At 42.1% G+C, this 21,725-nt stretch overlaps 1 protein-coding gene and 1 long non-coding RNA gene across 22 annotated transcripts in view; one reads left to right on the top strand and one right to left on the bottom strand.

Moving 5' to 3' along the window:
* The window catches only part of PCMTD1 (protein-L-isoaspartate (D-aspartate) O-methyltransferase domain containing 1), a 35,356-nt gene extending 28,965 nt beyond the window's left edge, over positions 1–6,391 (bottom strand). For 8 of the 17 annotated variants that reach the window (XM_077933030.1, XM_028736992.2, XM_028737000.2 and 5 more), the window contains exon 1: positions 6,136–6,390. The gene's annotated coding sequence lies outside the window, so the exon portion shown is untranslated. Of the gene's footprint in view, positions 1–1,975; positions 2,102–5,725; positions 5,850–6,135 lie in introns of those variants that run through there. The other 9 variants (XM_028737003.2, XM_028737002.2, XM_028737001.2 and 6 more) reach the window with 5 other exon arrangements.
* The window catches only part of LOC114600624 (uncharacterized), a 37,442-nt gene continuing 21,062 nt past the window's right edge, over positions 5,346–21,725 (top strand). For 2 of the 5 annotated variants that reach the window (XR_013393931.1, XR_013393932.1), the window contains exons 1-3: positions 5,349–5,627; positions 7,774–8,026; positions 9,299–9,390. This is a non-coding gene — a long non-coding RNA (uncharacterized LOC114600624). Of the gene's footprint in view, positions 5,628–6,535; positions 6,796–7,773; positions 8,027–9,298; positions 9,391–10,664; positions 10,775–21,725 lie in introns of those variants that run through there. The other 3 variants (XR_003707604.2, XR_003707598.2, XR_013393933.1) reach the window with 3 other exon arrangements.

Genomic DNA, 21,725 nt, shown 5'->3' with positions numbered 1-21,725 from the left:
AAAAAAACCAACAACAATCCAGAGTAACACAGTTGGTCAAATACATGTTTTGATTACACATTCAGAGTCTATTAACGTTCATTCAGAAGGAACTCACATAGAATTCAATATAAAACTGTCAAGGGTAGTTAGGATAACAGCCTAAATAAACTTGAACAACTATTCCATACTTCTCAAAAATAGTAAGCAGTACATATTTAGTACAACTTTGCACTATTTAGTTTGATCCCAGAATTTATATGGCTTTTGTATGAGGCTCAGAAATACCATTCAGAAGTTACTCAAGAGGCTTTTTAAAAGCATGATGTAGCAATACTGTAAATAATAAATTTACCATCCAACAATATTGCTATTGTACAGATAACCTTCAGGGATGAATAATCAAATATTGCTGACTCTCTATATTATAAACTAAAGAGAGAGAGGGAGCAGAACTAATTACATTCTAATTGATTAACATTATATGGCTTTTTAAATGTGTTTGTAGGAGGGGGGTTATTGGTTTATTTTTGTTTTACTGTGTATTTTGTATTCTCATCTGTATTTCTCTCTTGTGAACTGCCCTGGGATCTTTGGATGAAGTGTGGAATTCAAATTTAACAGTAATAATTATTATTATTCCCAAAGCTTTTAAGTATACATTCATGGCACACAAGGGGAAGTAAAAATAAACACATTATTTTAAGCATTTTTCTGATATGCAACTGCTTTAGTTCCATAGTCAGAGAAAAATTAGTTCATATGACTGTAAAAAGCAACTACAAACCACAATTAATAAAGCAGTTGTTATAGTCCGATTGTAAAATGCATGTGTTTTCATAAACTGGGCCAGCCCTTAAGAACCAATGAATTATTGGAAAGCCTTCCATCGGGGGGCATTACTAAAGGCTTATTGACATCATCATTTACTGTTGTGACAATGACTTGTTTTGCTTCTTCTATTATCTATTATTGGTCAAAGACAGGGTGATACAGCCTCATTTATTAATAATATATTAAGTCATGCATCTGTCATTACATTAAACATTGTTTAATGTTAATAGTCCTAAAACTATTTCAAAACTTAATTAAGACTGTGAAATATGAAGTCTCTATATCTCTTGTCATGCATCTTTAAACAGCTTTATTTGTACCTTTACTATTTTACTGATTTCTACCCAGAAGCAGGACAAAACTATTATATTACAGTGGTACCTCATTTTATGTCCGCCCTGTTGGTTGTCCATTACGTGGAACATCCGCAGCAAACCTGGAAGTACCGGAACAGGTTACTTCCAGGTTTGCCGCTTGCGCAGAAGTACTAAACTGCTCCGCACGTGTGCACAGAGCAACACTCTGTCAAGCGTCCCTTTGATCCAGCGTCCAGGGCTCTGGAACGGATCCTGGACTCAAAACGAGGTACCACTGTACTAGTTTCCAGAGATAACAAGAATAGCAATCACTATTAACACACTGTACCCATCCATTCATATAGGTCAGAGGTGGGCAACTTCTTCAGCTTGAATAGTTAGATGCCCCCAGCCAAGCCCAATAGTTCAAGGCAGCCATTCTCAGTAGCAGGAATCTGGAGGCTTATTCTCCTACTGATGACACACACTTCTCTCATCAAGAAACTGAATGAGGAGTTCCCCATTGCCTGCCTTTAAACCCAAAATTCTCATTGTGAACACTGACCTGACTTGTCCCCAATATCAACTTTTGTACTGGAGAACTAGAAGGTAGTCAAAGTCAAACTAATTTTTAAAAGGTATCTAGGAGGACCCAGGAAATTATGGGTCAGTTGGCAGAACTTGGTTTCTGGGAAAACTAGTTGGCAAGCATAATTGAAGATGAAATTAACAAGCATACTGTATAGAAGGACAAGTTCGAAGAATATTCAACATAGTTTCTGCAAAGTTATTCCTGCCTTTCTAACCTAGACACAACTTTGTCATTAAGTGACAAACTGACCGGGGTGGCCATGAGCAACACTTACCTGTACACCAGCTATCTGGACCATGATAGACTAGTGATGGAAAAACAAGATTGCTTCAATGTGGTCTGTGCGGACAGGTTAAGCATCATCCAGAAGCTCCAGCTAGTGTAAAATACAGTGCCTAAACTGAAGGGGGCAGATGGCCAAAAGCATGTTACACCTCTGTAAAAAGATCTGCACTGCCTGCCCATATGCTACCAGGCCAGGTTCAATAGTAGAATCATAGAACTGTAGAGTTGGAAGGGACCCCAGGGTAATCTAGTTCATCCCCTTGCAATGCAATACACAAAGCCCTGGACACCTTGTGTCCAGGATACCTTAATGACCGCTTGAGCCATTATATTCTGATTTGATCAAGATCACCTGGAGCAGTGCTATGTTTCAGAAGTCAGACTGGCCTCCACTAGAAATTGGGCATTTCGTGCTGCCAGTCCCATGCTGTGGAACACTCTTCCAGCAGAGAAGCAGCAGGCAACCTCACTGCTATTTACAGGAGTTTCTTGAAGACTTAAAAAAATATGAAATACCTATTCAGTGGTTTAAACTTTTTAAGATAAGCCGATAATTTTTATAATTATTTAGTACTGTGTTTATGGGATTTTATAAATGTTGCTGTACACCATCATAATATTTATAAATATTGCTGGAATTAAGACATTTGATTGTGAAATATGTAAAACTAGCAAATTCTCAGACATGACTTCAGGTTTGTTTAGCTGTAATTACTGCATCATGAGAAAATGCAAGTGAGGTCAAGTCTAAAAATAACAGAAGACCACATTCCTGGCATTTGAAACTTTAACTTCTAGCTATATATTTAAACACAATTGGAAACATTTTTTTCTCCTCACTCCTTTTGTTTGCAAAAAAGGCAATCTTGTCTAAATGCCTTCAAATATTTGCAGATACTATACTGAGGAAAACTGAAATGAAACTCATCAAGACCTTGAAAAACTGCATAAAAAGGCAGTTGCAGTACTAGGCCTTAAACTAAGCAACATTTTAAAAAATAAAAGACTAAACAGAGACATCCTATCATCAAGTTATATCTGCTGGGCAGGGATAGAATTACTATTAAATTCTGCTGCACCAGCAGGACATTATGCTGGTATAGTGTATTCACACCAGTGTAATATTACTGTCTTGCCAGCAGTATAACAACACTGACAAAACTACTATGCTGGCAATGCCAGCACAAGAAGAAAACGTGGTCAAAATGGGAGTGTGGAAGGGAACAAACAAAAAGCTTAGCTAGAATCCTACACTCATTTCCAACGTCAGTCCTGCACCTGGAGCCAGTGTAATAGTATGCCAACAAGACAGGTGATGTAAAATTATCTCACTGAATTCAACAGAGAAGCTGAGGTGACTGTCCCTTACCCCCTTCTCTTCTACCAACCATATCAGACAAAAGAGAAACTAAAGTTATGATTATGCACCCAGGCTGTACAAATGGTTCAACTGGTTGCAAACCAGTATGTTTTTACTTACTATAACTTGTATACAAGCTCGTTCAGGAAGTGTATGAATTTCGAAATGGAAACTTAAAATTCATATTCATATTCTTCCTCCCTGCATGTTGATTTCAACAATTTCAAAGCTCAACTTTTGTGTCCAGATTTTCACTCTTTGAAATATGGCAACCCTAACTTGTGACTTTAGGCATGCCTCTGTTCACCTAGGCATTGGGCTAGGAAGAAGGTAATGTGGACTTCATATGATCTAAGTTCTACAGCTGGAACACCATGATAAGTATTAATCACACTGTTCCATGCATGGATGATGTGGGGTTGTTATCAGAAGTGAGGGCAGGGGGCAACAATGCTTTTTGGTAGCCAAGAGCATTTATATCATTGCTATGTTGCCTCTTTCCCCCCCTGATTTCTTCATGGATGTTTTCCCCACAGGCCCTTCATGTACCTCTTCTGTCTGGAACATGACAAAGCAAGTAATGAACAGACCTTCAGCAAAATAAGAAGTCAGGTTTAATTTGTTCTACAGTGACAAGTGCAACATTAGGTCTTTTACTTTGGCACCAAATCTAACAATATTTGCTAAAGGGAACTCAATTTCCCCTTACCCAGGGACTGCAGCTGGTAGGCAGCACATGCTCCACTGACCAGTAAACCACAAGTCACTGGTAGGCTGCAAGAGAAAAACCAACCTGGCCCCATTCATTGGCCAGAGAAAGAACTAAAGGAAGCATCTTTCACCTACCTAGTCCTCTAGAATTAACAGTTATAAAGAACTTTGTAACTAAGAACTATAGCTACCAGCGTTTGTTTTATACACCCTTGCTACAATATATTTTCCTGTTGTGTATTAAAGTCTGACAGCAGCATACCTCTCAGTACTTATTTTATAAGCCACTATGAGAACCTTTTAAGGCTTCAAAGAAATGCTTCAAATAAAATAAATATGAATTTGAGGCAGAAAAAAAATGTTTTGCATCCAATGTTTTACTCTTCTTAGATGAAATGCTGGCTGAGTGGTTTGTTTTTATCTTACTTAAAAATAACACGTGGTATTTCATATTTCCAAATATCAGTGTTGTACAAGTGACCCTCTCCAGTCAGTACTACAATGAGCAAATATAAATGGCTCTGAACTAGGTCAGACCAGGAGACTAGCCAGTAATGACAAATTGAATGGGAGGCCACATTCTGCAATGACAGATTCTTGACTTCCTTTTGATATTTATCTCTTAGCTTTTGCCTCAAGGTCAACAGCAGCCATCACAAGAGGTCCTTTCCTTTGGCAAACACACCAAAGAGGAGATAGCAAAAGCCAGGCCCTGTGTTGCTTTGCTGCCTTACAAACAACATGCAAAAAAAAGACTTCTTCCTCTACCGTGGAGCCAGACACAGAGACTTTCTGAGCACCTAACTGTGCACACAAAGGAGGGAGCAGAAATGCAGGAAGCCCACAAGTGAGAGCAAGGAGCTAGAGGCAAGTCTCTGTAAACCACGCAGAGAGGCCGCCCTCGTTCTTCCTTCCAGCCAAAATAGAAACAAGAGAGCAAATGGCAAGCGCCTCTCCGGCAGTCAAGCCCCCTTGCCTCTCCCCCTCCAGCGTTCAATGCAGAACCTTCAGTGTAAACAGAAGGAAAATGTGACAAGTTCCTGAGGAGGAGCCATGCCAGCTTGTTGCAACAAACACAACAGAGTGCCTGGTGGCACGTCCAAGCCTGAGAAATGTATTGACGCGTACATTTTCCTGGCCCGTGTCGTCAGAGACGTTAAGGCCAAGCGTGGCTTCTTTTAACTCGGGTAGGGGAGGGATGATTTGTAGGGACCAATTTTGAAATGGAGGGGACACAAATGACGCCGCTTCTCTCTCTCTCTCTCTCTCCCCCCGCCCCCATCAACCTTGTGACGAGGCGACTCTGGCGCCCTCCGCCTCTTTATTGTGGAGCGGCTCATTTGCTCTCCTCTTCCTCTTTGGCACCTCTTCAAAACGAAGCCAACTGGCGGCCAAAAAGGCAGAGCAAGGAGAGGAGCAGACAGACGGCAGCGTCGGCGGAGACTCCACCAACTTGTTTATCCTTTTATAGCCCCGGCTCCGAGGCAAAAGCACGGAGAGCAGAAAGGCCCGCCTCCTTTAATTGCTAGAACCGCGGTGGGGAGGGAAGAAGGTTGCGAGAGAGCTGCCGGTGAACATTATTTGCCCCCCCTCTCTCTCCCCCCACCAACATCCCGACGGGTCTCAGGATCCTGAATTAAACAAGGGAAGCACTTGCGCTCAACCAACCTCGCCGTGCTGCTTTAACTGCGCAGGGAAGGAGAAAGCAGGAAGCGCCTCCAAGTCCCTTGCGCGCTCTCCTCCTCTCACCCACCCGCTTTCCCCAACGCGGGCCTTCCAGCGCCAAGAAGTGCCAACGCAACGAGCGCTCGCTCCGCTGGGGGGGGGGGCAGGCGAGCGATGCGCGGACAGTTGGTCTCGCGCCGCTGGACTTCTCAACGGCCTTCGTGCCGTACGCGAGGGGGGGCGGGGGAGGAAATACGGGCGCAGCATCACTAGCCGGGACATTGGGCTCCAGCCCCGACGTCGGCGACGCCATAAGCGCCTCGGCGGCCCCCGCCGTTGCTCTTCTTCCCCAGCAACTGCCCCTCTCACGCGCCCCCCCCCACCCCACCGTGAGTCCACCACCAGACACTCACCCTTCTTCCGCAGTGTCCTCTGGCTCCCGAAGGGGGAAAGGGAGAGGGAAGCTTTGGCGTGAGTTTGAGGGAAGCGGGGCCGGGGAAGGAAAGCCCTCAGGAGCCCACTTCTCAGGGGGCGGGGGTAAAAGGGAGCTTGTTTTCAGACGGGGTGGCCAACGGGGTGGTTGAGGAGGGCGAAGGGTGGGCGAGGGCAGGCGCTCTTCAGGGTCAGCCACTCTCCGCCCCCTTCACGCGCCGCCGCGGGTCCCGACTGTTTGTGTTGCTGCGAGAGGCGGAGGGGGGCGGGGAGCCAGAGAGAAGGCGAAAAAGAGCCAAACAGCTGAGAGGATGTAAACAGTGGCGTCACGTGATCGCATTTACAGCCCAGGGCCTGCGAGCCCCGCCTCCTTTCCCTTCGGACTGGGCGCCGGGTTTGTTTGGTCTCCGACGCAGAACGAGCGGAGGCTCCGCCCCGCAACTCGGCGGCCAATGGAGCGGCGAGAGAGCCACGTCGAGCTGCCGCTGCAGTCAAGGGCTGGGCGACCAATCGCAGCTCTTGCTCTGGAGGAATTGTTTTTTTTTTCCCCCGGCCGGTCTGTCAGGCTGTGCAGCGTTTCTGAGTGGAAGGGGAGCGAACAGCTGGTTGTGAAAAATAGGGCGACGTATCCGATTCCACCCGTAGGGAAGGTTTAGTTTTGAATCACAAAGAAAGGGATTTATTTTCTGCTTTCAAATAATAAGTGATTTCATTCCTACCTTACTCCTAAAACGGAAGAGTACTGGGGAGGCTTCCTCCTATTTTCACTTTTCTCTGCCATGTTTTGCACTCCTCTAGTCCATGCCTTTAACAGCAGCCTTATAAGCAGAAGTTAAATATGCAAAGCTTTCGCTCTCTTTATATGTGTAGCAGAAAAATAATAATGGGTTTCATTTATGTATTTACTGCTGCTGTTTTTTTCCAAAAAACTGAAGCCACACACTTTAACAGAATATTATAATTAGTGCAGAATGGCTGCGCCACATGATCCTTGCACACCTGAATAGAAATCTACTATTTGCCTACTCTAATTATGAACAGCAACAAAAGTGTGAAATGAAGACTGGATAAGGTAGCCACTTACGACACCAAGAAATGGGTCACCAAAAAGGACACAGAATTTATGCATATTTACATGCAATACTTAGTTGAATGGATATATATATATATATATATATATATATATATATGAGAGTGTTTTACTAATAATAAACAACTTGTGTGCATTGTTGAAACAGTAAAAATAAGCAACCTTTCTGTTACTGCTTACAGCTGTATCAAAACTGGGTGGAGAGGGTTGGTTACCAATATACAGAATGACATGTACATAACAGTAAAACAGCATGAACTGTCTAGATGCAATTACGCATGCTGTACAATCACATTGAGATTGCTTTTGTGGGGTTTTATCAATGTATGATTACATATCAGTATGGCATAGGGGAGAAAGGTGCTCTCATTCTGGAATTAAATTCAGCAAATCTGTTAAAGAAGAACTCAGGAGGGTTGGAAAACAGCTGAGCATACCCACAGAATAAATGTATAGAATGAGGTATAGGTTCTCATCCCTAATGGTAAGAAATGTAAAGGTAATAATGGTGTGTTTTCCTCTTTGTAAGTTGCTTTCAGAGCTGTTTTAGCTGAAAAGGGATGAATTAAATAATTCCATGCCTGAATAAAGGAGAAAAGGCCCCGGTTTCCTATGGTATACCCCTGTGTCTGTTGAAGATGTAGTGAAGCAACAACACCAATGAGGACTGCAGGAGAATATTTTATGCCACAAGTAAGTCCTCGAAGAGCCTTTTCCACCAAGAGTTCCAGGAGCCAGGAGATACTGCTCCCATCTTCCTGAAGAACCCTACAAGATTCAAGGTATGTCCTCTTCAAGGAACAGTGCAGATAAAACTGAAATAAAACCTTTTAGAATTTAGGAAGTTTTAATTGTTGCCCAATTTTACTATGCAAACTGCAGTGATTTTTTGTTGTTGTGGTATATGGATATTCCAAATCTAAATTAATACTGTAATAAAATAACATGTATTGGCATATATTGGCTTCTGACAATGAATTGCATGAAAAAATGATCCATTGATTGCATTAAGAGAAATCACTGTAAGAAACAACTGATTCAGTGTCCATGTTCTGGCCTACACTTCTTTGTGGCTCCATCCACAGGGTTCTCCTGTCCCTTCACCCCCATGAGTATATAGTGTTATATAGAGGGTTAGTCTGGATAAAACCCTGGTTTCCTTTCCAAACTGGGGACCCTGGATCTGTGAGGGTAAAATGTCTGAGGGGAAGCTGGCCAAACCAGTTCCGTTGTCCAGGTAATGGATTTGGCTGGCTAGTTAAGTATCATGATTTAGCACAACCAAGTAAGTTGCTCTGTGCCATAGAACAAATGGATGGGCCTTTCTTCTGCCCCACTCACCTACAGTAGCCGCTATGTAGGAGATCAATAGACAATGTTGTGTGTGAGTGACTGGAAGCAGGAGGCACAAATACATGTTTACTTCGTGCTAGATATTGGGGATCCCCTGAAAACCAAATGGGAAAGTAAGATCTATTGGGGTGCTATTGGTGTCTGTCCCTCCATCCTAAGCTCAGGTTGTATCAATCAATCTTTATTGCAGTCAAAGACCAGAGAGCAAACTTAACATATGCCACATCCACATGAAGAAGCAGATGTACTTAAAAAATCATTTTAAACTTATTTACATTGAAAAATAACACTTCTTCGGTTAAAATCTGTATTCCAGAGATTAAAATCAGCACTCATTCACTGGCCATCACTGTCACCACAGCCTGTCTTGTGTTCAGGTTGTATATATGTGTAAATAAAACCTAAAGACACCACAGTCTCAGCTGATCCTAATTCCAAGGAAACTGAACCCTGGGTACGCATTTGGAACCCCTGAAGTCTCTCACCACTCAGAGTTTGGGGTGGTGTGTAACAATATGAACTGCCATGCAGGCTGTGTGATACTTCAGCAGCCAAATTCCTTTCTTCTGTCATACTCTATTGTAAGCCCTTTGCCAATGGTACAAACCACTCTTAATATATTTTATTTCCTCAGTTTTTATCACCACATTGGTCCCTCAAACATTATTTTCTCTTTTCTTATGTCTGTTTCTCCTGCTTAGCACAGTGGCATTGCCTATCTCGATAATCTGCAAAGCGATCTTAACCATATCTACTCCGAACTTCTGCTGAATTCAGTGGTGCTTACTCCCAGGTAAGTGGAGTTAGGATTGTATCCTTAGTTTTGTTCAGTGCAGTGAGACAAGCCATACCTTTCCTTTAGGTTTCCTTCATTTGATGTTGCTAATAAATATCCCTTTAGTAGCAGATTTTAATATGAGAGGAGGACATTTGTCTCTTATTTTAAGATGTTTACCAAATTTCTGCATGCATGCTTAGTAGCAGCAGCAGCGTATGAAATTCTGACAAGCAGGAGCAAGTCTTAACATAATGTTAGAGCTCTAATCTCACCAGTAGCCTGAAGGTTTCTTTGTACTGAGAAAGAGCCAATAACCTGTCTTTCAAGAGGCTGGACTTAAGGACTTGTACTGCTGCCTCACAAAAGGGGAAAAGCTGCTGCTGCTTATTCTTAATTTCCATTATGACTAGCAGGTAATAAGGATGGGGATAGGAGTCTTCATAATCCACAAACGCACACATTTGATTACATTAGCAAAATGAGAAACAAGGACACCCAGCATTGAATAGTGAGGGCAGGCCACTGAGAGGGAGGCAAAGGAATAATGTTGACTGTAGGAAGTCAAATCTACAAATATTAAATACTATGTTTTCCTAAGGAAAAAATAATCAATTCCCAGCTGGTTCAAGCACTGTAAAACTGTACAGGCTAACCAAGTAACAACCTTAAAAGGATGATATTGAGGCTGTTAGTTGAACCCTATAGTAATCACCTGAAATAGTAGTACTTGGTTTAACTAGGTTTGGTTAAACTGAAAGGCTTTAATGCATTACTGCTCTTCATTGAATCAGTTCTTATATTGTTCTGAATGCCATTTGGCTAATGAATAAATAATACTTGGTTTAATTAATAGGGGGACGCGGGTGGCGCTGTGGGTTAAAGCCTCAGCGCCTAGGACTTGCCGATCGAAAGGTCGGCGGTTCGAATCCCCACGGCGGGGTGCACTCCCGTTGCTCGGTCCCAGCGCCTGCCAACCTAGCAGTTCGAAAGCACCCCCGGGTGCAAGTAGATAAATAGGGACCGCTTACTAGCGGGAAGGTAAACGGCGTTCCGTGTGCTGCGCTGGCTTGCCAGATGCAGCTTGTCACGCTGGCCACGTGACCCGGAAGTGTCTGCGGACAGCGCTGGCCCCCGGCCTATAGAGTGAGATGGGCGCACAACCCTAGAGTCTGTCAAGACTGGCCCGTATGGGCAGGGGTACCTTTACCTTTACCTTTAATTACCAGGTTGACCTAATATTACTCTGTCATTCGGTCAATGTAGAAATAATATTTTGGTTTATCTATCAGGTCAGCATTATATCTAAGAAGTGTGTATACTTGGACAACATTTCCACCTATGACATTATCAAAATTTGCCATCATGCAGTAACAAACAGGTACTACAGATTTGCACGCACCTGCTGTGTTCATTCTAGTGTGTGAGGTGCTATTTATTTCACATTTAATACATGTTCTGGGAACAGCAGGGACATGGGTGGCACTGTGGGTTAAACCACAGAGCCTAGGACCTGCTGATCAGAAGGTCAGTGGTTCGAATCCCCGCAACGAGGTGAGCTCCCATTGCTCGGTCCCTGCTCCTGCCAACCTAGCAGTTCGAAAGCACGTCAAAGTGCAAGTAGATAAATAGGTACCACTCCGGCGGGAAGGTAAACGGTGTTTCCGTGCGCTGCTCTGGCTCGCCAGAAGCAGCTTAGTCATGCTGGCCACATGACCCAGAAGCTGTATACCGGCACCCTCGGCCAATAAAGCGAGATGAGCGCCGCAGCCCCAGAGTCGGCCATGACTTGACCTAATGGTCAGGGGTCCCTTTACCTTTACCTTACTGGGAACAGCTTTCTGCAGTGTTTCTTTGCAAGGCACATAAAGTGAAAGAAATGTATGAGTCAACCTCACAGATATATGATGTAAGTTGGTTATGCACAAGCCAAAAACTCATGCGTAGGATGCAAGGTGAGCACTTTTTGATGCTATTTTCAATTTAATATTCTGTATACTTTTACAAATGCCTTGAGACATTTTAGGCAACAAATAAATGCAATAAATTATAGTTTTAAAAATAATAATGTGTAAAGCAGCCCTGAGGAAAGATAATGAAGCAAACATGACAGAGGGTATTCTTATATTAGATCATAGAAGAGAGCTGGCAAGAGCATCCTTTGTCTACCTTAAAAGAGGTCCCTTCACTTTCAAAACAACGCAGCTCTAATTCCTGTTGAACACTGTTTAGAATTGTTAAACTAGTTTCTTCATAAACTTTATACCAGATTTTTTCCAAAGTGAATCATTGTTCTAATACAGTAGTAGCTTTCCAATCAAATCTGGGTCATGGAACCCTTGGTGGAAAACCAAAGGAGTATTTTTAATACTAAATATTTCAAAAGTTTTGCTTAACAGAACAAAAGCAAAGCAACTAACCCCACCTAACTTCCACATTTTAACTTGAATGCATTGATATAGAGACTTATATCAAACGACTACTTCAAGCATATTTTGTTTCCTTCAGTGGAGTATGTCACCTGCAGTGGAATATGTATTTTTCCAGCATGACTGTCGTCACTGTGATCTATCAGTGTGGCTTCAGATATGACAAGAGAGACAGAGAGATTTGTGTAGTGGTTAGAGTGCTGGATTTAGACATGGAAGAGCCATGTTCAAATTCACATTCAGCCACAAAGCTGTACTGTCTTCAGTGCCTGCTCAAAACTTCTTTGTTTAGGCCAACCTACTCATATATTTATAGTTGACATGCACACACACACACACACACACACACACACACACACACACTTTAAAACAATACTTGGAACTGCTCGTTTTAATTATACTACCTCTGAAGTCCTGCACTTCTAACCTGTCCTGGCAGTTTTTACTAACCAAGAAGGGCAAAGATCTAGAGAACAGGTGAATAGTAAGCTTCAGAAATTTAACAGGAATATTATGTCAATTGACCTGTCCAACATGTTCCCTCCATTTCATGTGTTTTGTGCCTTAGGACACAATAAGATCCTTTTACTGAGTGAATCATACAGCAGCCTCTGAAATTGCCTGATCTCAAAATAGTAGCTAAAATGGCAGGAGTCTCAGGAAAAAGTGCAGAACCAAGAACAAAAATTATTTTAGAATAGAGAAAAAAGAGAAATGTCACATATTATTGTTGTAACTTCAATTACTGGGATCAGGATTTGCTTGCTTTCCCCATTCTTCTCCCCACCCCTTCCGCTTTTGTACCATATCTGTTAGGGCAGAGCCACACCATGCATTTAAAGCACATACGTTTCCCCCAAGAATCCTGGAAACTATAGTTTACCCTTCATAGAGCTAGAGTGCCCAGCACCATTAACAAACTACACTTCCCAGTTAATTTTGAGGAAGCCATCTGCCTTAAATGTGCATTGAATGTACTATTTATGTGTTGTGTGGATCTCCTCATAGATTGTGTGAGCCAATGACCAAGGACTGTATTGCTCTTTAATCCCAATCAAGTCTTTAGCAAACATAAACTACTTACTGGTTTAGTATGCTAGTCTAAGATTGGTTAAAACCTCCACTCACACATGGAGCTCACTGTCAGGTCAGTTAGTGTCTTCAGGTCAGTTAGTGTCTCTTAGCTTGATCTACCTCACAGGATCATTGTGAGGTTAACATACACTCTGACACTGTCAGAGTCATTCATAGTGTAAGAACTTGAAGTCTTTTTTTGTCTGCCTCTTGGTTGCAGTTCATACCACATCCTGGAATAATAGTTCTTTGGGCCTCACATTGGTTACAGTATAATATTCTCTGGTTTAACTTCAAAAGCAACAATGAGCTCATAGCTGAAAATCTGTCTCTGTTGTAACTGGAATTGGTTGATGCTTCACAACTTGGAAATAGTGGTGGTGTTTTAGCAGACCTGATAGGCAGAAGAATCTTAATTTTTCACTTAATTTTTCAGGAAGCACATTGGCTTAATATGGAAGAGCTATTTTTACAAGTCGCTTTTCAAATCAGAAGTCTACTTGAAACATTCTGAGCACTACAATGAAAGTAACATATTAATCACTGTGGCGCTGGTTCAAGGAGTTAATAATTTGTGCTGTAGTTTGTAAATAAAAGGTAAAGGTAAAGGTACCCCTGCCCGTACGGGCCAGTCTTGACAGACTCTAGGGTTGTGCGCCCATCTCACTCAAGAGGCCGGGGGCAAGCTTGTAAATAATATAATTCCAAGTATGGGAATCCTGCGTAACTTATGCCGGCTTAAGTTGAGCTGGTGTAAGGTACACCAGATCAAAACTCTGTTCAGGAGCAGACCTAATGCAGACTGAACCAGTAAACCTGCTTGAGGGAAATCAAGCCTTTACAATGAGTTGGACTTAAACCATCCTTTTTGCCCATGCAAGTTCTGCCAGTTTGTGAGGTCATGTGACTGAGTTAGGATCCTGCAGAAGTCCCTGCTGCTGGGTCCTTGCTCTCTCCTTGCCCTGGAATGTCCATTTTTCAGGGGTTGTGTCAGTGTAAGTTCCACTGGTCTCAGCTCAGTCGGCTTAGCCTCAGTTGAGCCAGGATGAGAAAGTTGCACCAACATATCTCCTGCTGAGCTGTGGTTGGGGGCTTCCTTCAGGGTGAGAACATCCAAGGTTATGGGGGGGACGACAGGTGGACAGGGTAGCAGCAAAGTGGTGTAGAATTCCTCCACTTGCAATGTGAAATTTTCTTGCTTTGTCTGAGAAGTTCTAAAACACAACTCTTTAAAATTCCACCTGTCCATAGTAAGTGGCTCTTAGGTTTTCAGTTCTACAGCAGTTTCTTGACATATTTAGATCACAGGCTCCTGCTAATAGTAGGAGGCAATTCTCTTGGATGTATTCTTATCTACTTGAAGAGTAGGAACAGCCAGTTCTCCACTGATTCTCATTTCCAGTCTACTTTAGGTATATTATCTATGGAGCCTTTTCAAGTCAGACTTGAGGGCCTGAGACAGCGCAGGTAAAAAGGGTGGGTAAAGAAAAATCCAAGTTTTTATCCTCTCAACCCCACCAGGCAGATTGCAGCATCCCTGTTAATCAGAAAAGTATTTATGTGTCTTCATTTTGGAAGAAATACATCCTTCATATATTTCTACTGTAGAAATTGTGCAGAGCAATTTAGGGCAAAGTTCTTTGGCTTGGCTTGGACCTTGATGCCATGGTAGAGGCAAAGCCCGACTTCATCTCAACTGTCTTGCTAGCAAAACAGTCATGACAGGCCATCAGGTGTTTCTCCCCACTCCTAAGAGGTCCCTGATGTAAAAGCCCTCTCACTATTTAGAGCAGTTTTGTTGGACAAGTCTGTTTAGATGCAGTGACGACAATGAAGTATTATTATTATTTTAATGTAGAAACCTGAATCTAGAAGAATTTCATGTGAACAGATTTGTAATGTATGCAAAAGATGTTTAAGGGCTTTCAGATACGATCTATATTGTTACTGTTCCTCTTAAGGAAAGTATAACAATGACAGAATGTATTTCAAGGAATCTGAGGGAAAACGTAATGGGAAAGCACTGTGAAGTCATGATTGGCGTTGCAGTTCTCCTTTATGCGTAATGATTTCTAAGTGAAAAGTTAGAGTAAAGGCAAGGTGAAGAGAAATGTTTAGTTTTTTTTAAGCCTGTGCTCTGTGTAGCTGCTTATAATATACTGCAACTTGACAACATAGTTTGAGGCAATTCTTGTACTGAGTCAGTGAAGATTCAGGAAGGAAGAGCAAGTTCAAGTTGACGGATCCCATAGGGGTAGAATGCTAGTCTGTTACACCGAAGAGATACAAAAAGAGTCCAGTGGAGCCTTCAAGACTAACAGGTTTATTGTGCTATATGTGGCCTCTAGTCAATGAAAGCTTGTGCCACAACAAATCTCATAGAGCTAAATGGAATTTGATGTTAATTGTGTATAAACAACTATTGTGCTCAGTTTGAAAATGAATAGCAAGATTAAGGCCTTCTCTTGCTCCTGACATAAATTGTCCCCTCAAACTGCTAGTGCATCATGTACCATGTTAGACCCAGTTGGCCCATAACCTATTAGACTTGGGCCCACCATTTGTTGTTGATACTACATCACACTTTGACCAGTGTGATGAGCTGAGTATTGAGTCTGGGCTAAGGATTCTGAGCTCCTGTGTTCTGATGTCCAATCACAGAACATTTCAGGATTTGGGCCTCTGCCATTGGCCCTTGAACTCTGAGTCGTGATTCGCAGCTTGGAAGTTTAGACAGCCAATCACATTGGGAGTGGGAGTGGCCCAGGCTTTCAGGAAAGTATATAAGCAGTTACTTTGCCTTTGTTCACAATTATGTGGTTCAATAAAGGTTCTTGTTGTTATCGCTGTGTCTTTCCTCATGGGAACCCACCTAGACTTCACTTTCCATCTTACAGCAGGATAAATGTAGCATCTTGTTTTATTTGAAAGACAAACATCAGAGAGTGTAAGTCAATTAGCAATCCAGGTGTTGATAACATGTCTATGACAGGGTTTCTAAAACAGCAGTTGTTTGTCTTTACCTCTATGAAATGTTGCTAAACATTTTGCTTTAAGGGAAAATACACTTAATCAAAGTTATTTGTAATGAAGCTGGGAAATTAAAGAGAGGAAGTGATAAAGAATAGAAAATACACTCTACCTTATTGTTTTATTAGGATATAAAAAAGGCAAAGTGCTGATATTAAAGTGTAGTTTTCTTTATGGAAAATCCCCTGCTTGTGGGTTAGTAGATCTGGTAAACTTTTAGGAGCAATTATTATTTCCATAAACCATAGTAATAACAAGTCTTTCTATTAACATGTAATAAGCTTTATGATGCTATGTGACTGCATGCTAACTCCCTTTTTCCTTTGCACTTTGAATTAGCATCTGTTTAGTAAAAGAACATCACTTTCCATCGCTTTTGGTTTAGAATCTGATTTTTATAAATTTCTCATATAAATTTGTCGTAATCGGATGCCTTTTGTATTCTCGCTATATTAGCCTTGGTGTACTGTATCCCCTTGAGCAAGACTGTACACTCACTCACCTACTTAGTTCACTCTAGGCATCTGATAAAGTCAGCTGTTGCTTATGAAATCTCACTCCAGGTAAACCAGTTATGTCTCTCGCTTGCCACACCAGTTTTATATGAGCTTCTACAGTTTAGCTAACTCAGCATGACAGATAACTCAGTCCAGTCACATTATATCTAGCTGCTGGGATTTAGTTCAGATTTACAAGTGTCTAGGGGTGTGTGTGTGTGTGTGTGTGTGTGTGTGTGTGTGTATAGAGGTATGTGGCTTCTAAGGTTAGAGTGGATTTTGGATGAAGCTGAGGTACACATTTGACTTTCAGCATACACCCTAATAAGACACTTGCTTGGAAGTCACATACATACATACAGTCATACCTCGGGATGAATACGCTTCAGGTTAAACATTTTCGGGTTGCACTCTGCGGTGACCCGGAAGTAACGGAGCGCGTTACTTCCGGGTTTTGCCGCATGCGCAGACGCTCAAAATGATGTCACACGGATGTGCAGAAGCGGCAAAACACAACCCGCACAGACATGCAGTCGCGTGTTATGTTCGCTTCAGGATGCGAACGGGGCTCTGGAACGGATCCCGTTTGCATCCAGAGGTACCACTGTACATACATACTGAAGGGTTTGGAACCAGTTTATTTAAGAGATTGTCATACCCCATCTGTGCCTATTTGATCCTTCCAATCTGTGGAACAAGCACCACACAGTAACCATTCTGCATTTGCAAGGATTCCTGCCTTTAGTGTGACAGCAGCTGTACTTTAGAGCTCCCTGCTTATTGATATTAAGCACCATCACTACATTTCTTTAGATATCTGCTGAAAACTTCTGTTTAAGGGCTGCGAACATACATAAAAAAGGTAGCATTACTTCCTTTTGGTGAATTTAGCCTCTCAGAATCATTACTGTCAAAGTGAAAAGCAGACCTTTGTCTCAGCACTATTTTCGTCTTTGTAAAACTTGGAGATTTTTCCAACATTTCTCTCCATCTATCAGTTGCCTTGTTTGTTAACTGACATCCTCATTAGACTTGTTTGAATTCTCATTGGTTTCTTCAATATTTCAGCTTCACTTCCTCTAACAGAACTTAATGAGGCTAGCCAGTGTTTGTTGTGGGTCTCTGCTAAGCTTCATTACAGCTTGGCAATAGCAGCTGGTGAAATGTGCCTTCTGCAACCCATTTCTTCCAGGCTTTTCAAACAGAATGGCCTGCAAAATGGTGGACTTCATTCGTTTGATTTACTCTCATTGATTCTTGTATGTGGCAACTTCTGACACCATATTGTGCATTAAAAAACTTCCTGAGCCCTGTCTTTCTGAGTGAGTTATGCTGCTGTATCTCCACCTGAGCTGGAATGTGCAGCTTATGGCAGTATGGCATGGATGCACTGAGAATTGGCTAGAGATCCAGTGGATCATAACTCTTGTGTTTGCTCCCGTAGTTGAGACATGACCTTCATGAGATCTGATATTGACTGATGGAATAGAATCATGGAATCATTGAGTTGGAAGGGACGGTCATCTAGTTCAACCTGCATCAGTGCAGGAATAATACTAGGAGTGTCAGGAGTTCCCAGGATAATAATACTAGGGTACTAGGAGTTCCTTTGCTTACCATAGTTGATGAAGGTTTGAAGACTATGGCTGTATTGGCACAAAACAAGTGTTTGTAGTGAGTTTGTGGCAGACCTAAGCAGGTGGTTAAGCCCTTCAGAGTCAACTTGGCCCCTTCTTTATATTTTCTATCATATATAGATAGATAGATGTATAGATAGATACATATTCTTTTTTCGTTATCACTTCACTTGCCCATTTCTATTATATGCAAGCTAGCCTTGACTGCCTTGAGAGTTCAAAGTGTATTGTCAAGAAGTGAGTGTTGATTGTTCCCCATTTATTTTAGAATAGGGTTCTCTGTCATTAGTTGTGACTCTAGGCTGCCCTAGCAATCCCCAGTTGCTTCCTCGCCTAACATATATTCTTTCCTCACAAAAGAGGAAAAACAGGTAGTTAATATGCAGGGAAACTAAGGGAACATATGCCCAGATGTTATGTATGAATGAAGGAGGGAAGCTGTAGCACATTAGACACAAATTAACTTATTGACGTATAACCTTTGATAGGGCACAATGTTCTTTAATCAGGAAGTGATGTGCTGAGAAGATAGTGAAGACAATGGGTGTCACACCAAGTTAAACAGAAGTAATGATAACGGGAATGAAACACATACTTTTTTCAGGCTAAGCATATCACTCTGGCAAATCATTGTTGTGTATCATAGAGCCTGGAGACAAAGATGTGGGTGTGAGCATGGTCATGCCTTCTCCCTTTCTGAAAACCATTTGCCCAGATTTTAAAAGCTGCAAAGTGTTGCCCTTCCTTTTCCAAAAAAGTATTTCTAGCTAGTGCTGTTCTGAGGTCTGCAGTGGACAGGGCATCCCGCCCCCCACCCAACACAAAAATGATTCTCTGTGTGTTTTCCTAACCAATGGAGAATCAACCACATTGGTACTTTTCTGAGGAAGTAGTAATTATTTCATAGCAGCTGCAGAGCAACCATCTAAACAAAGTTTTTTAATACCAAGAAAACTTTCTAATGCTAAGAAAGTGACAACTAGACTAACTGAATATGATATATCACAAATTTATAACTACCCTGCAGCTGGTTACAAAATGAACCACTATTTTCAATATTGTTAATGTTGGCTTGTGTTAAGGTGGACTTTACAAAACATCTTATTGTGTGTTGACTGCTGTGTTACAATGATTTCTGTATTACAATGCGTTTCTCATTATTTACTGAAATCAAGGAAAATGGGCTTTTAAAAATATCTTATTATGTTTCTATTTTCTTTTGGGAGCTAGTTTTGAAGTATTTTGTTAGACCAAAAAGGTAACAAAAGTATTTTAAATAGCTAGGTTTATTTTTTTTTATTTTTTTAAAAAAATTATATCCTTTTATTTTTCTTTTGGGAAAAATGGGTCTTATGGTCAATAGAGAACAAATCAGCAATTAAGAAAGAGTCGCCAGCAGTAGTTCCTCTATCCGTGGGTTAAACCACAGAGCCTAGGACTTGCTGATCAGAAGGTCGGTGGTTCGAATCCCTGTGATGGGGTGAGCTCCCGTTGCTTGGTCCCTGCTCCTGCCAACCTAGCAGTTCTAAAGCACGTCAAAGTGCAAGTAGATAAATAGGTTCCGCTCCGGCGGGAAGGTAAACGGCGTTTCTGTGTGCTGCTCTGGTTCACCAGAAGTGGCTTAGTCATGCTGGCCACATGACCCGGAAGCTGTGAGCTGGCTCCCTCCGCCTATAAAGCGAGGTGAGCGCCGCAACCCCAGAGTCTGCCACGACTGGACCTAATGGTCAGGGGTCCCTTTACCTTCACCTTTAAGTGCATTTTTTAAGTATTTGAGATTGCAATGCTTTCCTCCTGTTCTGCATTGTACTGTTGTAAACAAAATCTGCCCTTTTTTCCTTATGGGGTATCCAAGAGCCCGTATCGAGTCCTTATGTGGGTTCCCTATTGGTAGGAGAAAATAACAGAGGCCAACCAGAGAATATTGAGAAGCAAAGCAGCTAGTAAGCCTGATCTTTATTGATCTGTTGCAACAGCGTGCTCCCCTCATACGCCAGAAAGGAGGAGGACCTCGAACAATGGTGCACAAGGCCTTATATAGACATTTTAAATTCCCTGCCCTGGAGCTCAAGACCACCCCTCCGTACATCATACATACATCACAGAAGGGGTGTAACCCAAAACCACCCCCCACAAACATCATACCTACATCACAGAAAAGGTGGTCTACAACAGAAATTTGAATGTTGTTGTTTTTCCTGTCTGCCAGGTTATCTGATAATGCCCTATCTGATTGCCTTTCCTGGTAGTCTGTCACCCTTTGAGATGGTGATTTCCCAATTCCTGAGACAATGGGAAGGCTCCCTGACCCCCTCCCTCCTTGCAGAGAAAACATTTGGTCAGTTTGGGAGTCAAAATGGTTTCAGGTCGGTCTTCCTGTGCTGATCTATGTACGTGCTTGGTTGATACATTTATGAACATTTATTATTACAGTACAATGTTTTGCTCATTGCAAACACGAATCCTTGGTACTTTTTTAATATAGTACATATGTTGTCCAATTTTTTAAAAAATTGCTCTTTTTCTTGCTTTTTCATTTGGAAAACGATGCAGGTTTGAATCTAGAAAGGCTAGGTCATTTCGTGAGTAACATGCACCTCCTGACTGCTCAACATCTCTTTCATTGTGATCCTCCCTGCAGGGTGCTATGTCTTGGGGAAAACAAATATTCGAATACAGGTTCAACAAATGTCCCCTCTGCAAGTCACTTCCAATCTGTTAATGCTCCTTTTAAGAAACCAGGAGAAAATGAAGCTGTTTAATTCAGAAGCGGCACTAACTCCTGTTCATTATTGTGTGTACCCAAAAGGATTCGCCAAAGAGCACTCGATGCAATGACAGGCTGACAAGGGCCAATTTGTGAATAACTTGTCAACAGCTTGAATGAAATTCTAGAAATCCATAACAGGTGCTCTGTAGCTGTAATCGAGTGACAGATGGATTAGATACACAAAACCACAACAAACTGACTGAACGAGAAAGGGAGCAGGAACAAGGGCAAATGCAGGCAGGCTCATTAACTATGGAAGAGCACACAAATACATGAATGATTAAAGATGTTACACAAGACAATTTATGTGTGTGCTTCCTGCTCAGCTTCATGCTGGTTGTAAAGGGAACTGTGCAAGCAGGAAAAGCTCTGTAGGTTATCTAGTCCAAACCCCTTAAACAAAGCATCCTTCCAGAACCCACTGCACTCTACATTTCTGGTACTAGGCAATAGTGGGGATGGCGAAAGAGGTAGAATGTGGACAAAAGGCTCCATTGCCTCTCATTGCTGTTGGGGCCACCACTACTATGACTTTTAAGGAGGGGAGTGAGCTTCTGGGCCCAATTCACTTTCATCTTCTTCTTTGTCCGTTTGAGGGACCCAAGTGCCTCAAAGAGCTCCTACCTCAATATCAGCCACCTCAGGTCCTACAATCAGCAGGGGAGGCCCTATTGGCGGCGCCACTGCTGGGTTTTGCCCAATCGCTGTTAACCTATAACAGGACCTTCTTGGTGGTGGCTCCCTGTTTCTGGACTGCTCTCCCTAGTGAGGTGCATCTGTTCCCCCTCACTATTAATTGTTGGGAGAAAATTTTAAAAAATCTGTTTACCCAGGCATTTGATGTCCAAAAGTTTCTGTTCCTGGCAACCTTGAAACTATTGCTGTGAGAGTATGTGATTGCTTTTAGGTGTTGAAT

Source organism: Podarcis muralis, chromosome 8 (assembly GCF_964188315.1).
Source record: "Podarcis muralis chromosome 8, rPodMur119.hap1.1, whole genome shotgun sequence".
NCBI lineage: Eukaryota > Metazoa > Chordata > Lepidosauria > Squamata > Lacertidae > Podarcis > Podarcis muralis.
The sequence above is the reverse complement of the archived record's forward strand: the minus strand, read 5'-3'. Positions and strand labels throughout refer to the sequence as shown.